The sequence below is a fragment of the Pleurodeles waltl genome, chromosome 9 (genome assembly GCF_031143425.1).
Source record: "Pleurodeles waltl isolate 20211129_DDA chromosome 9, aPleWal1.hap1.20221129, whole genome shotgun sequence".
Classification (NCBI taxonomy): Eukaryota; Metazoa; Chordata; class Amphibia; order Caudata; family Salamandridae; genus Pleurodeles; species Pleurodeles waltl.
In genome coordinates this window covers 657,824,329-657,842,266 of record NC_090448.1, presented here as the reverse complement: position 1 = coordinate 657,842,266, position 17,938 = coordinate 657,824,329, and positions in this window count along the sequence as shown.

The window sequence follows — 17,938 nt, the reverse complement described above, 5'->3', positions numbered from 1 at the left end:
CGTTCCATGTCATGCATATCTGCTAAGAATCCTAACAGCCTGTTGGATGTTTTGTAGAGGCTAGAGGGGACAAGAGGGGATTTTTGGGGAACGGTAGCTACAAAAATTATTTAAGAAGGTGACATTATCCCTGACTGTGGTCGAGTATCCTTTCATTGTTTCCAGAGAAGCATTCTAGTCAACCAGACATTTTGGATTTGTGGTTAATGTTGCTGAATGTCTGCTCCTCCCTGCAGTCTTGGTTATTGGAAGAGCTTTGAGTTAAGAATTTCTATTTTTTATTTGCTTGATAATTAAAGATAGGATCCTACAAGGCAGTACAACAGAGGGTGAAGCCCAAACAGCTGCAATTCATGCTTCTCCTCTTATGGAGACTAAATATGTGGATAGATGCTGGTCATAGTGAGAAAGGTCAGGAAAATGCTATTTAACCTATAAACATCTCTCTGTAGTGTGTACTACTGTAGGTTCATGTGTTTAGCATAGTCCTGTCATCTAGTACAGGGCTCAGACTTCTGAAAGTTGTTTCTTCGAAGAAGTCTGTCGAGTCATGAGGTATGGTATGACTCTTTCTTTTGGTGTACCTTGCACATGAGCACCAACTCCATGTTAGTTTATGCACAGCAGATGAGGGTATGTAGGGAGTGTAAACATTACGCTGGAGGGTGAAGTGCAATGTGCAGTGAAATACAGTAAGCAGGAGATCTGCAAAAGTCATAGGCTTCCGAGGAGGAGGGAATGCACATGTTAATATACCGTACCACAAACTAGTTTAAGTAACATTTTCCGTGGGGGCTGTGGCCAAGTAACATGGCTGACAAGACATAACTGCCCTAAGCTCCATCGCCTTTGAAGAATCCTGTGTCTGCATTCCCACGTACAGTGTTTTGCTTTGCCAGCATAGATTGCCTGGTGGCACAGTAGTGCGCAGGCGCAGTAAATCTCAATGGTACTGTGGTGGATGAATGGGGGCCTCTTTGCATGCGTTTGGATCGGTTCTGCGCACTGGTGTTTTGAGCCAGCTCGCACGGTCTGGATAGCAGCACAAAATGCAAAGTGCATCATAAGATCAAATACCCGAGTTGGTTTATCTCTAGGGTGACCAGACGTCCCGGATTTCCCCGGACAGTCCCAGTTTTTAAAGGACTGTCCCGGTGTCCGACGCTTCTCTTTATTTTAAACAAATGTCCCGGTTTTGGGGACAAAGGTCAGGTCGTTACGAAAATGTCCCAGTTTTTGGGACAAAGGTCAGATTATCTAGGGAAGCATAAATTAAAGGTATTCTCTCCTTTAACAGACATCTACAAAGCATGAAATGGTTAAATTTATCTGTTATTATCAGGCAACACAGTTCCCTGCCAGCTCCCAGCAGAGACGAGTGGGGAGCAGAGAGAGGTGGGTGGGGGCAGGTTGGGGGGTGCAGGGTGGGAGGTCAAGCCATAGCTAATTTTACATATGTAGTCTTGTAAGTGTGTGTGTGTGTGTGTATATATACACACACACACACACACACACGTATAGGCACACATTCACAAACTACGCAAAAAAACAAAACGGGACATGCCAGATTTAAAAGTGAGTGTAAGGTCTTTAGTCCCTTCTTTTATGTCTGACCTGTCCCCGTTTTTGCTCTTCAAAATCTGGTCACCCTATTTATCTCACACCTGCATCTTGCAATGCCAGCAGCGATCCGAACCTTGTGGGACTTGTGCATGAGTGGAAGCAGCAGGCCCAACCACCCTGAAGATAGAATAGTACTGGTATGTAAGAAAATACTCCAAACCCTAGTTTGAAAATCTGCTGCTGAATAGAAATTAAATAACTTGACTCCAGCAATATCTGCAGACACGTAAATTAGGCCCAGTGGAAGTAATGGCTTTCCAATTGAAGAAAAAACATTATCAGTTTTTCTCACAAATAATGCAAAGTTACTTGATGAAATAACGTAGTTTAATTTTAGTGTTTAAATAACATAATAACACTTTGATTATTACGGTATCAGCCACCTATGGGGAAGCATTGATGGGAAACTGAAATGCGAAAACTATGCCAGGACCCGACACACCTGTTCCCTCAGAACCACCTTCTACAAATGTTATTACATTAAGGGGGTTATTCTAACTTTGGAGGAGTGTTAATCCGTCCCAAAAGTGACGGTAAAGTGACGGATATACCACCAGCCGTATTACGAGTTCCATAGGATATAATGGACTCGTAATACGGCTGGTGGTAAATCCGTCACTTTTCCGTCACTTTTGGGACGGATTAACACCTCCTCCAAAGTTAGAATAACCCCCTAAGTTTTCAGAAGTGCCCTTTTAAATGCACATGTGTATATTTCTGAATATATTAGGTTTGAATCAAGTGTCATCTGAAATGCAAAACAATACAGAAACACAAGAACCAAAATGCAAGTGGGCCAAAAACAATAGGTCATCCAATGTGCAGATCTGAATGTCATTGATACTTTATTGTTGGAGTGGCCAGTCTCTGGTTTGCTTTGTCTCGATGTCCATTTAGCTGTTTGTGAAGTTAACGGTTTGTCAGGGGTGATGCATTGAATGCCAGGTAAGTTTATTATGGAGTGGAGGCAAGATGTGGCAAAGACACAGCAACACTGTGGCTGAACTTCATCTCCCTCTCAGTGGTCTTGTGTTCACAAGTGCTTCTTGTCCATAGCTTCTAGAGGCCTCAGTCTGTTTGGCACCAATATGGTCTTTCAAACCTATGAACGTAAAGAGCTTTTGGGGCCAAGCTGTAACAACTGCATAGAGTTCAAATCATGCGTGTTCCTATTTTTTTGATACAGCTATTGACTTTTTGCTTGCCAATATTTTTTTTTAACAGTCACAGCTGTTTCAGTTAGCACTGCCATGTGGCTGGTTCTCACTCAGCTATTTTTGATCATCGAGGTGATTGCTAATGTGTGTCTTCCTATTATAAAAACTTTATAATTTAAATGATTAATTTCATAGCTACTGCCTGTTTGCGATGTTTTGTAAAATATGGAGGTTTAAAAAATGTCCTACTTCAGTATAACCTCTGCCAGTCACAGTCAGTCCTATGCAATTATGTGCCGAGCCCCTTGGGGAGAACAGAATTTGACTCTCTCCGGAGTGCTCAGAAGCCCAGAGAGAGCAAAAGTTTGAAAAAAGTAGTTTCAGAAAAAATGCATTTGAAGGTTTTACTTTTAAAATATTTTAGTTTGAAAGCACTGGCGGCCGGCAGCTTTAGGAGGGAGGGGGCGGGCGGGGCAGGCACACACACACACACACACACACACTCATTCTTTCACACACAGACACGCACGCACATCCATTAACAACACTCATACCATTCAAACATGCACGCACGCACCAAACATTTATTTTAAAACATCACACACACTCATTCTTTCACACATGCACGCACATCCATTAACAACTTTCATACCATTCAAACATGCACGCACGCACCAAACATTCAATTTGAAACATCACACACACACACACACACACACACACACACACACACACACACACACACTTACCTTCGGCCTCCAGGACCCAGGAGGGTTGGGACTGCTGCCTTCCCTCATTGGCTGACCTTAGGTCAGCCAATGAGGGAAGGCAGCAGTCCCAGCCTCGTCACAGAGTGGGATGGGGTCAGTGAGACTGCTGACCCCACCCCACTCTGTGACAAAGGGTCACTGATTGACACTCGCCCTGGGCACTTCAGGGCTTAAACTGAAGCGCCCAGGGAGAGTGTCAATTGGTGACGCTTTCCTCGTCATCCAGGGGAGGGCCTCGAGGCACCTTTGCTGGGCTGAGGAGGTCACGCCCATAGGATCTGTGATCTCCTCAGCACAGCAAAGTTCAGCTCAGCCAGCCAGGAGTCTGCGCAAATTGCGCATGTCTGCACCTGGCTGCATGACCTGAACATGAAGAGTGTCTGTCAGGCTGACCTTTGTTCAGCCTGACAGATACTCTTCATGGGGGGCAAAAGGTGGGGGGGTGGGTGGCCTCTCCGCCCTAAAGGACAGGCCACCACTGTTTGAAAGCATAAAAAAGTAAATAATGCTTCGGTTTGAGAAAAGTTAGAATTATATTATTATATGATACAGCACTATGTTTAAGTGGGCTATCTGACCTTTACAAAAGCATTGACTTTGTCAATTGTTTTTAGCCGTGTTGTACAGCAGCACACTGCCCTGTAGCATGCCTGACAGTAAAAGAAAGCAAGCATTTGCAATGCAATCGGTCTCGCATTTGCTCGAGTTAAAGCTACTAGCGTTATAAACTCCTAACTGGACTTTTCTTGCCACATAACTTGAAAATCAAAAGAAAAACAGCTTCACATAAGCGAGCCGGTTCACAGTGCCACGGCCGCCATGAGCATCAGCGACAACGAAAGACACAAAAGGAAAAAGAAGTTCGCTCTCAGTCAAACTTGTAGGCAAAAGTGCAATTAGCCATGTAACGGGTCGATAGCCAAGGCGGTAACTAAACCAATCCAAGGAGGGACAGACGTAAACCCTTTACCAATGTCAAAGGATTTTTGAAAGGCAGGCCCACAAACGAGTGACAGTGATGGGCGTGAGGTGGGTGTTGTTAAAAGGCCAGATACATACCAACACGTCAGAAAAGCAGCGCATGCGAGCTGCTATGCTCAACCTAAAAAAGTACTATAGTGCGGTCAGCTCTGGCTGTGTGATAGCACTTTTTTTCATTGCGTTTTTTTTTAACTTGCAGATGTGCACTGATGTGTAACTGCTTAAAAAATGACGCAAATAGCTCCTCATATAGACAAGACCTATCTGCTCTACCAATGCTTTTTAAATTGAAGTATACATGTTTTCGATTTGTTTATCCTTGTGCAGCTGTGAATTGCTCTCTCTCCCTAGTGTTTTACTTGCGAAATCGCAGTTTCTTTCACTGAACTCTCATGCTGGTGTCTTGTTTTTTGGGCTCATTTGGCCGTTTTTGAAAGTTTTCTTTTTCGGAACACCTTGTTTGGCTTTGCGGTCTGTCAATAGGTTTTATTGCATCAGCTTTTTCATAGATTAATATAACTATTACCTTGTTTAGAATACACACCACACATTGAATGACCTGACTGCTGCGAGGGAGGGTACAGTGGAAGCCAACAAAGATAGAAGGAAAGGAAAGCAACTCTAGACCGGTAGAGTTCATAGCCATTTATGAAGTACATTGGACTCACACCTGCACATGAGGTATCTGAGACATTTTTGTGATTTGTGTCTTAAAATACAACAAAGACCTTTTCTTTCCTAAAAGAGAAGTATTGGGGTGGACAACCACATTATTGTGCTATTGGGTGCCTAGTTGAGTTCTGAGCCTGCTGCACCACCCGCCCCCCCCCCCCCCACACACTAACCTACCTGAGAAGCCTGTGGCTGCTCACCACTGCTGCCGCTGAGAGTCAAGAGTTGACATTTTGCAGGGCTATAGTAGGATGGATCCCAGGACAGTAGAGGCAAATGAGCCTATACCTCCTCACGGCTGAGGCCCAGTAGTCCCTGTCTGCACCATGGCCACACATAATGGTGTCTTACATCATATCTTTGAGTCGATATCCAAGCATAGGTTCCTCAATCGCAAACCTGAAGGGCTATCAAACCAGTTGGCTAGGTTGTTTTGTCAGAGGTCAAGGAGGGTCTTGAGATAGGTGGAATATCCCTGCACTATCAGCTACTGGAATTCAATAGAGTTAGATAATGTTGCATTCTCATAATTTGCATGTCTGCAGTATTTACTCCCCCCCCCCTACCAAATAACTCTGTTTTTTGGGTATGCTATAGGAAATTGGTATAACATGTACACCTTTGAAATGATCCCAATTTGAGAAGTGACTACTGTGCATTCTGCATTATTCTGCTGCTTCCTCCACACAACAGGTTTCAATCGTTGCTAGTTTTGTAGGTATAACGTCTTTGTAGACTGTGAATAGGATATCAAACTGATAACCTCACTGTGAGATGGCAAATGAGGGCCACCGGTTGGCAGAAGCAGTCTACTAAGCAATTACTTCACAGTATAGATAAGGTGTCAGGTCCTGACAACAGTGTGTCAGATATACACTATCTCTCAAAATTATAAATATTATACAGTTACTTTTAACAGCAAACCCTGACACACTTTGTTTCTAAACACTGTAAATAGCAGGTGTTATTACTCATTTCACAGACCTCATAAAGATTGAAGACTTTGGGGGTCATTACAACATTGGCGGTAAAAGGCGCTTACCGCCGTGCAGAAGACCGCCAATACACCGCGGCGGCGGCAGGAGCCCGCCACAGCTATTATGACACACATCTCGGAATCCGCCGAAAGTCAGACACCCACACAATCCGGCCACACCAAAGGTCAGCGATAAACATGCGGAAACAAATCCTCCACCTCCACGCCAACAGAAACACGCCCATGCCATTATGACCCACGAATCCACGCGGCGGTCTTTCAAAAGCGGTATTCCATTGGTGGGACACACCGCCGCACTCAAAATACACACACAGCTCCAAAACACCGCCACATTGGACAATTACAAATACACACACCTGATACACATACAAACAATACTCCCACACATCTAACACAATATAAAACACACACCCACATCACCCACAAACCCCTACAACAACATTACAGAGAGAAGGCCAGAGAGAGACAGCACAGAATAGAGAACCCCATCACACAGAGGCACACTACACCATCACCCACACAACACCCACGCACAAAACACCACATACCACTACACTCACCACACTCATCAACACATACACCACCCCACACATCACACACACCACCCCATGTCACGCCAAAGACACCCCCGCTTCTCTGAGGAGGAGCTCAGGGTCATGGTGGAGGAAATCATACGGGTAGAGCCACAGCTATTTGACTCACAGGTACAGCACACATCCATAGCCAGGAAGATGGAGCTATGGCAAAGAATAGTCGACAGGGTCAACGCTGTGGGACAGCACCCAAGAAATAGGGAGGACATCAGGAAGAGGTGGAACGACCCACGGGGGAAGGTGCGTTCCACGGTATCCAGGCACCACATCGCGGTACAGCGGACTGGCGGCAGACCCCCACCTCCTCCCCCACAACTAACAACATGGGAGGAGCAAGTCTTGACCATCTTGCATCCTGAGGGCCTCGCAGGAGTCGTTGGAGGAACGGACACTGGTAAGTCAAATCTTAACTACCATATCCCCCACCCTACCTGCATGCTATCACACACCCTCATCCCCTCCCCTATCACCCCAAATCCTCAATAATCTACCCATAACACCAACCACCCATCCCAACCCCAAGACCTGCATGACATAACTAAGCATGGATACCCATCACTAAAGCATGCCCACTGCACAGACCCAGAACACCCCCCAACCATCAGCACACAAGCCCCCACACAGGAATGCCTGCACTGGGGTACACGCACACCCAAACATTGCACACCATGAAACACACACATGCAATAATCATGTACTCATACCCCCGCAGGAACCCGAAGGAACGTCACCACACCAGAGGGTCCAGACAACACCACTCCACCCCCAGAAGAGGCCCACAGTGACGACAGCAGCCCTGCCCTACTGGTTCTTGATGACCAGCCTGGACCATCGTGGGCCTCAGGACAGTCAGTTCCCCTTGCCCAGCCACAGCCCAACACCGACCTTCCACCCTCTGGGAACACCAGCACAGCACCCACCCAGCGGGCCCATACCTCCCTACCCAGGACAGGTCAATCAGCGGTGTGTCCACCACTACAGGGAACCCAGGCTAACCCACCACCCCAACAACAACAGGGACCTGGGGGCAGTGGTAGTGGGCACACGGTCCAGGGAACGGAGGCACAGGAACACAGGGGAACTGGGAGGACTGCTGTGCGACAGAGGAAGGACAGGTCAAGGGAACCCACTCTCAACAAGGCCCTCTCCTCCATCATGGGAGCATACCACCACTCCCAGGAGACGATGGCAACGGTCCTGGACAAGTTGCAGGAGACCCTGCATCTGCAGGAGGAGCAGTATTTGGGGTTCAGGGAGGAGCTCAGGACCATAGGCTCCGCCCTGGGCACCATTGTAGGGGTGCTGACGGACATTCATAAGACATTGAGGGACACCGTGGCACTCCAAGGGGCCCCTGACACTAGCCACGACGATGAAATGCCCACAACCTCCGCCGGCGCTAGTGGACAGGACGCCCCGCCACAGGACCAACACACCAGCACCCCACACCCTGCAGATGGACAACCACCATGAAAGCGGTTCCTGAGATCCAGGGACAGGACAGAGCAAGATGGCAAGACCCCTGCTAGGAAATAAGACCACCTTGATTGTCCTCCCACTGTCCCACTTTGTTACCCTGTCCAGACTGGAACTGGCCCAGCTCTACTTCCAATGCCCAGATGTGCAATGTACCTGTGAGACTAATAGACGGGACTCTGCCATGGACATTCTTCCACCATAACCCATCACCATTTCACAACCCCCCCTTCATTTTTTAGCACTTAAATAAACACCCTTGAAACACCAATAAAACTGGAGTCAGTCTATGATTTTGAAATGTGTATTGTCAATTACAGTGTCCAAAAGGGTTACCCATTGGAAGGCCAACATACCAGTGTCACACATCACAAGCCCTTCAAGGGTGCAAGCTGTTGACATGTAGGTTACCACATTTGTGAAACTGAAATGGAAGAGGACAACTCAGTTAACAAATAGTGAGTGAAATGTAGGTACAGGATAGAGGTAGACCTGTGAAAGTTAATGTAATGTTAAACATGAAAATGTACTCACCTATGTCTCACTGGATATATTGCTGTATGACTGACTCCCGGTTGTCGTTTTCTTCTTCCTCAGCTTCATCCTCATCACTGTCCACAAGCTCCACAGGCTCCACAGCTGCTACAACACCGTCATCTGGATAACCCTCCTGCAGAAAAGGCACCTGGCGTCGCAATGCCAAGTTATGGAGCATGGAGCAGGCGATGATGATGTCGCACACCTTCTTCGGTGAGTAGAATAGGGACCCACCTGTCATATGGAGGCACCTGAACCTGGCCTTAAGGAGGCCGAAGGTGCGTTCGATAACCCTCCTAGTCCGGCCATGGGCCTCATTGTACTGTTCCTCTGCTCTGGTCCTGGGATTCCTCACTGGGGTTAGTAGCCAGGAAAGGTTGGGGTAACCAGAGTCCCCCAATAGCCATACACGGTGCCTCTGGAGTTGACCCATCATATCAGGGATGCTGCTATTCTGCAGGATGTAGGCGTCGTGCACTGAGCCAGGGAACATTGCATTTACCTGAGAGAAGTACTGGTCTGCCAAACAGACCATCTGGACATTCATGGAATGATAACTCTTCCTGTTCACCTGTTCACTCCTGCGGGGGGGACAAGAGCTACATGGGTCCCATCAATAGCACCTATGACGTTCGGGATATGTCCAAGGGCATAGAAGTCACCTTTCACTGTAGGCAAATCCCCCACCTCAGGGAAAATGATGTATCTCCTTACGTGTTTCAGCAGGGCAGACAACACTCTGGACAAGACGTTGGAAAACATAGGCTGGGACATCCCTGATGCCATGGCCACAGTTGTCTGAAAAGACCCACTTGCTAGGAAATGGAGCACTGACAGCACCTGCACGTCAGGGGGGATTCCAGTCGGATGGCAGATCGGTGACATCAGGTCTGGCTCCAACTGGTTACATAGTTCCTGGATTGTAGCACGGTCAAACCGGTAGGTGACGATGATATGTCTTTCTTCCATTGTCAACAGGTCCACCAGCGGTCGGTACACCGGAGGATTCCGCCATCTTCTCATATGTCCCAGCTGACGGTGCCTAAGAAGGACAACAGCGAAGAACCAGTCACTATTCCTCCAGGTATGTACCCACAGTTACACACAAGACTACACCAGACAAAAAACCCTTCCTGTATGTGTGTTGAGTATAGGCCTAGCTATGCGTGACGCAGTAGTAAATGAAGCCATGTGGGCCCCTGAAATGGCGGCTGTCTGACCTCTAAACTGGGACAATGGGATTGTGGGGTAACTGCGCTGGCGTTGCACACCGTCGCGGTAGGCGGTCGTAGACCGCGGCGCAATGCTGCATTGGTTCACATAGGACCCTATGTGTCCCAGGAGCCAATGAACAGGTGCGCTGGTGGTGATGATGCGCACCGCCGCGGACGTCACCGCCATTTTCTATCTGTTCAATCACTAGATACCTGACCTTCAACAGGAGAGGACCTACACTGCTAGTGCTGCTGTGACCTCGGTCTGGAAGCGACGATGGCTGCTGCGTCTGGGGAAAGGGCCCCTGCCTTCACTGCACAGGAGTTGGAGAAACTTGTGGATGGGGTCCTCCCCCAGTACACGCTACTCTACGGTCCTCCAGACCAACAGGTCAGTACACTGGGAGCACGTTGGATGGGCTAGGCCGGGGTGGACAGGGCTGGGTGGGAGAGGGAAGGGGGCAGAGTTCTAAGAACAGAAATGCATGGGGATGAATGGGCCACATGGGCATAGTTGGGAGGGGGACACTCACATTGACGGTGCAGTTGGTAATGACTGTTCCTCTTTCCTTGTGCATGTCATGTAGGTCAGCGCCCACCAGAAGAGGGACATTTGGCGTGCACTCGCCAAGGAGGTCCGGACCCTGGGGGCCCACCAGAGACGGGGCACCCACTGCCGGAAGAGATGGGAGGACATTCGCCGCTGCAGCAAGAAGACGGCGGAGGCTCAGCTGGGGATGGCCTCCCAACGTGGGAGGGGTGCCCGTCACACCATGACCCCCCTGATGTTCCGGATCCTGGCGGTGGCCTACCCGGAGTTGGATGGGCGCTTGAGGACATCACAGCAGACACAAGGGGGTGAGTACAACCTCATTCTGTGGACTTTGCACACAGTAGAGGGGTCTGGGTCGGGGAGGTGGGCTGTGGGTGTCCCTAGGCCAGGGCGAGTTAGGTAGGCAAGGCCCCTCCGTAATGTAGGCCATGTGGCACTCTACTCCAGCTCAGATCAGTGGCAAGTTGAGGTATAGTTGCCCCTTTGCCATCCATGTGCGCAGATTTCTACCATTGCCATGTAGGCCATATCCCAGAAATTGCATGTGCAGAGGGCAGGAGCACGGCGTAATGCATGGGGCTGCTGCGTCTTTCTTGGCCGCCAACGGTAGCGGTATGCCATGCACTAAAACTCTCTTTCTTCTGTCTCCCCCCCCCTTTTCCTGCTCTCCCTGTCCTTTTGTACATCAGCATCATCAGGCGGAGGTACAGTGGCACCGGAGCACGAGGGAGCTGCATCCCACATGGCCATGGAGGGCCATACCACAGACTCTGAATACACCAGTGGGACGGAGGGCGAGGGGAGCTTCACGTCGGCCACAGGATCACCAACCAGCGACACGGACTCGTCCGCCGATGGGAGCTCCCTTGTGGTGGCGGCACCATCTGTGCCCCCCCACTTCAAAAGGTACAGCCGCCACCCCCCCCTACAAGCACCGCCCTCCCAGCAGCCCCTCAGCGTTCGCCCCGTGCCCGCTCACCCAGGAGGGTGGGCATCACCTTCGCCCCAGGCATCTCAGGCCCTGCCCCAGTCACCCCTGCTGCCCTTAGTGAGGAGGCCATTGACCTCCTCAGGTCACTCACTGTTGGGCAGTCTACCATTGTGAATGCCATCCAGGGTGTAGAAAGGGAGTTGCAACACGGTAATGCATTCCTGGAGGGCATTCATTCTGGTCAGGCTGCCCTTCAGCGAACCCTGTAATCTCTGGCCTCAGCACTGATGGCAGTCATTGTCCCTGTGTCCAGCCTCCCCCCTCCAACCTCCTCCACCCAGACCCAATCCCCTGTACCCCAGCCCATCCCAAGCACACCTACAGACCAGCATGCACACAAGTCAACACCCAAAAGTAGCTCAAGCAAACATAGGCACCACACACAACACAGGCACTCACACAAGCATCACACCCATACAGACACAGCAACATCCACTGCCTCCACTGTGTCCCCCTCCTCCTCTTCTCCCTCCTCCCTCCTCCCTCCCAGTGTCGTCTACACACACACCTGCATGCACCACATCTACAGGCACTAGGACTCGCACCAGGACACCCAGCACCACAAGCCTCTCACCTGCACTCACCACCTCCACTGCCATTTACACGTCCCCTGTGTCCTCTCCCAGTGTGTCTGTGACGCCCCCTCCCAAAGTACACAAACGCCGGCAATCACTCACCCAACATCCATCCACCTCACGACAGCCTGCAGTACCTGCACCCAAAACAGCTAAAGTGACACCTCCTACAACCACCTCCTCTTCCTCCACTTCCAGGCCCCCTCAAACTACCCATCCCAGTGTCTGTCAGAAACTGTCCCTCTGTCAAATTGACCTTTTTGCCCCCACCCCCCCCCCTCCAATTCATCAGTTCCGTCGTAGCGCCTCAGCCAAAAAGCCTCCAGTACCAGTGGTGCGTGTTCCAGGTTTTTGGAGTGCACCGTCCACCAGGGCAGGCAGTAGGACCCGGAGCCAAGGCACTGTCAGCCCACCCCCTGTAAAGGCTCTGAAATTGGAGAGTGGACGACGGGACCGTGTCAAGACTCCTGGTGGGACAACAAGTGAAATGGGATCGAAGGCGATTGGGGAGTCAGCTGTAACTCCAAAGAAGGTGGGGAAGGTCCAGAGGAAGTCTCCCCAGCCTGTTGTGAGTGTCACTGCGGAGAAGTTCGCCATCATTTCCGGCGGTCCGGACACAACCACCAGCACCATCGTTACTGGTCAGGAGACCACCGCCAGAGTCAGTGCCCAGGAGGGCCCAAGTATCGTTACTGGTCAGGAGACCACCGCCAGAGTCAGTGCCCAGGAGGGCCCAAGTATCATCACTGGTCAGGAGACCACCGCCGGAGTTAGTGCCCAGGAGGGCCCAAGTATCGTTACTGGTCAAGAGACCACCGCCGGAGTCAGTGCCCAGGAGGGCCCAAGTATCGTCACTGGTCAGGAGACCACCGCCGGAGTCAGTGCCCAGGAGGGCCCAAGTATCGTTACTGGTCAGGAGACCACCGCCGGAGTCAGTGCCCAGGAGGGTCCAAGTATCGTTACTGGTCAGGAGACCACCGCCAGAGTCAGTGCCCAGGAGGGCCCAAGTATCATCACTGGTCAGGAGATCACCGCCAGAGTCAGTGCCCAGGAGGGCCCAAGTATCGTTACTGGTCAGGAGACCACCGCCGGAGTCAGTGCCCAGGAGGGACCAGGATCCCACAGCCCGCTGGGCGATGATGGAATGTCAAGCCACACACCAATGTCCAGTGTGGAGTTCGTCATGCCACACACCAATGTCCAGTGTGGAGTTCGTAATGCCACACACCAATGTCCAGTGTGGAGTTCGTCATGCCACACACCAATGTCGAGTTCGTCATGCCACACACCAATGTCAGTATCCGAACCGCCATGTCAGAGCACCGCTGAACAAGGCCAAGACCGCCATGTCAGAGCACCAATGAACAAGGCCAAGACCGCCATGGCAAAGCACAGCTGAACAGGGCAAAGACCACCATGGCAAAGCACGGCTGAACAGGGCAAAGACCGCCATGGCAAAGCACCGCTGAACAGGGCAAAGACCGCCATGGCAAAGCACCGCTGAACAGGGCAAAGACCGCCATGGCAAAGCACCGCTGAACAGGGCGAAGACCGCCATGTCAGAGCACCAATGAACAAGGCCAAGACCGCCATGGCAAAGCACCGCTGAACAAGGCCAAGACCGCCATGGCAAAGCACCGCTGAACAGGGCAAAGACCGCCATGGCAAACCACAGCTGAACAGGGCAAAGACCGCCATGTCAGATCACCAATGAACAGGGCCAAGACTGCCATGGCAAAGCACCAATGAACAAGGCCAAGACCGCCATGGCAAAGCACCGCTAAACAAGGCCAAGACCGCCACGGCAAAGCACCGCTGAACAGGGCAAAGACCGCCATGGCAAAGCACCGCGGAACAGGGCAAAGACCGCCATGGCAGAGCACCAATGAACAAGGTCAAGACCGCCATGGCAGAGCACCAATGAACAAGGTCAAGACCGCCATGGCAAAGCACCAATGAACAAGGCCAAGACCGCCATGGCAAAGCACCACTGAACAAGGCCAAGACCGCCATGTTAAAGCACCCCTGAACAGGGCAAAGACTGCCATGGCAAAGCACCGCTGAACAGGGCAAAGACCGCCATGTCAGAGCACCAATGAACAAGGCCAAGACCGCCATGGCAAAGCACCAATGAACAAGGCCAAGACCGCCATGTCAGAGCACCACTGAACAAGGCCAAGACCGCCATGGCAAAGCACCGCTGAACAGGGCAAACACCGTGTGGGTATGAGTAGGCCGCCACATCAGGCATCCTTATCCCATGTGCAGCTGGGACAGTGACAGGACAGGAACTTTCACGGGGAGACTCATCCAGTCTGGGCACCAGTCCCACCCAGTACCAGTTGAGAACTGCATCTACTTGCGATAATGTGGCTTTGCACTCCCCAGGATGGCACAGTGGGAAAACCACCCACTGTAGAGACTTGTGAGACTGTGGCTTTGCACTCCCCAGGATGGCACAGTGGGCAACCCACCCACTGTAGAGACTTGTGAGACTGTGGCTTTGCACTCCCCAGGATAAAGCAGTGGGCATGGAGCCCCGTCGTGGATCTGGCTTTGCAGTCATCTGGCTGAGGTGCCCCCCCTTCCCTTCCCCCTGAGGTGCCTGTAGTGTTTCAATCTGATGCCCAGGCAGTGTTCTCTCCGATTTTGGTCAGGTATCTATTGTGGGCCTCGCCCATGCATTTTTAGACTGTTGGTGCACGGACATTGCTGTGTACATATCAGCACTACTTCTTGTATTGTATATATAATTATGACAGATTTCGAGATATAAACCAGTATATTTTTGTATGACATGTATATTGGCACATTACAATGTTTGACCGCAATTCGCTTTGTGTATTCATTCTTCCAGGGGGATTGTGGGTTGTTAATGTGATTTTTGTGACTGCATTGGTGTGTATGTTGTGATATGCGAGGGTGGGGGTGTTTGGTGGGTGTCCCCCTAACTTTTGCCTCCCCCCTCCCCCGTGTCGTAGATGCAGTACTCACCGGTATGTTCTGCGCCTACGTCGCTGTTGTTCGTAGAGGAGCAGAAAGACAAGGGCAGGTAGTATTTGGAGTTCCGGCTCCATGGAGTCATCGTTTCTCGTGGAGTGTGTTCAGGTGAGCGTTTTCCCATAGCAAAAGCTGTTTCCGCCGTGTTTTTATCCACGGTGAATCCGCCTCGGAAAAGGTGGCGGATTGGTGTGTTGTGATAGTGTGGGCGGTACATTGTCTCCCGCCTGTCTGTTGGCGGTGACCGCCGCGCTGTTTGTCTGTACCGCCGTGGCGGGCGAAGTGTTAAAGTGGCTGTCTTTGTTGGCGGTTACCGCCAGGGTCATAATTCCCTTTTTTTGTCCGCCGGCCTGTTTGCGGTATTTCCGCAGCTTTAACGCCGTCTGCCAGGGTCGTAATGACCCCCTTTGTTCGCCTTGTTGGGATTTGAACTCTGGACCACTACTCTGTTCATTGTGGTAAGCTCTTTAGAGTGTAGGTTTAGAATGTTGCCTATGTCAGAAGAGTTTTGGTGTTGTGCATGAGGGCTAGAGGGATGATCCTTTTGTGACATAGTGAAATTGTACTTGTGTTTTATCATGGGCAGAAACAGAATATGGGTGACAGAGTTGTCTGTACATTACAGAAACTTCCTTCAATTAGGTCGCCTCGGTCTGATACTGGTCTGGTAGCATTATAAGGTGCTCATCAATCAAGGACGAGCAAGGTCTTTACTCTCTCCCTTCATTCGAGATGTTGGAAAAATATTCTTATCTTTAAAAGCAGTGAGTTCTTGAGGTTGGATGTCTGAATAAACAAGAATGTACCCCTAATTTCTCAAACGGTGGAACAGGCTAAAAGGGTGTTATTCATGGAGATTCCCATTTTCATTGTATCACTAAGGGGTTACTTGGATGGAGGACGGTTAAGTACCGTAAATTTCCCTGTGGGTAAAGCAGAGTGCTTTGAAGGAGGACCATGTTGCTGTGGAACACAAGAATAATGCTAAAATGACTGGAGTGGTATGGTTACATAGGAATGGGTGTAGTAGTGGCCACTGAATTTTCAGAGAGAAAATTGGGCATAAGATTAGCATGATGAGGGAGGCACTTTTGGTAACCTGTTCCAGCTGTGGGTCTAGGTCATTCTCCACAGTCACTTAAAGATTCCTTACTCATCTCTGAAGGAGACCAAAGTTACTGAGGCCAAGTCACAGGGTAATAAGTGCCTCAGTTGAGATTTAAATGGTATATCAGTATCTATTGCTCTAGGACTCAGATCTCATTGTCTAGGCAAGAGAAGATATCAGGTTTATGAACTAAAGATTGTGAGAAAGTAGGCTCCTTCTAGTATGGTTACCCCACTTTTGGCCTGTTTGTGAGTGTGTGTCAGTGTGTTTTTACTGACTCACCGGGATCCTGCTAACCAGGACCCCATTGCTCAGTTTGGGGGTTATGTGTGTGTTGTCAGTAGTACTTAACTGTGTCACTAAAGTTCTGCTAACCAGAACTCCAGTGCTTATGCTCTCTCTACTTCCAAATTAGTCACTATAGTTCAGTGACTTCATATTCCAATTCCAATAGGCACACTGGACCTCCCCTTATAAGTCCCTTGTATATGATAGTTAGGTACCCAGGTCACTGGGGTTTCAGGAGATCCTTATGGGCTGCAGCATTTCTTTTGCCACCCACAAGGAGCTCAGACAAACCCTTCACATGACTGCCATTGCAGCCTGAGTGAAATAGTGCACACACTATTTCACAGCCATTTTCACTGCACTTAAGTAACTTATAAGTTGCCTATATGTCTAACCTTCATTTACTGAAGGCTAGGTGCAAAGTTACTAAGTGTGAGGGAACCCTTGCACTAGTAAAGGTGACCCCACGCTGTCCAGGGCCAATACCCCGGACTTTGTGAGTGCGGGAATACCATTACACGCGGGCACTACATATAGGTCAATACCTATATGTAGCTTCACAATAGTAACTGCGCATATGGCAATGTGAGGGGTCTAAGATCATGGAATTCCAAATCTGCTATTGGGGGGGCAATCCCATGCATCCTGGTGGCTCCACCATGGACCCCCAGTACTGCCAAACCAGCTTTCTGAGGTTTGCACTGCAGCTCCAGCTGCTGCCACCTCACAGACAGGTGTCTTCCCTCCTGGGGTCTGAGCAGCTCAGTCCCAGGAAGGCAGAACAAAGCATTTCCTTTGGGAGGAGGGTGTTACACCCTCTCCCTTTGGAAACAGGTGTTACAGTCTTGGGAGGGGTAGCCTCCCAGAGCCTCTGAAAATGCTTTGAAGGGCACAGATGGTGCCCTCCTTGCATAAGCCAGTCTACACCGGTTCAGGGACTCCCACACCCTGCTCTGGCGCAAAACTGGACAAAGGAAAGGGGAGTGTCACTCCCCTGTCCGTCACCACGCCAGGGGTGGTGCCCAGAGCTCCTCTATTGTGTCCCTGGCGTTAGCCATCTTGTTTTCCAAGGTGTGGGGACACTCTGGAGATCTCTGAGTGGCCAGTGCCAGCAGGTGACATCAGAGACCCCTCCTGATAGGGGCATACCTGGGTAGGTAGCCAATCCCCCTCTCAGGGCTAATAAGGGTCTCTCGTGTGGGTGTCTCTTCAGATTCAGTTTGCAAGACTCCTCAAGGAATCCTCTGCATCCTCTGCTTCAGCTTCTGACCGTTGGATCAACCGCAGACTGCTCCAGAAACTGCTGTAACTGCAACAAAGTATCCAGGACGCCTCCTGTGACCTGCAACTTCAGCTAGCATTTACAACAGTTTCCAAGGTGTGCACGCTCTGAGGACTCCCTG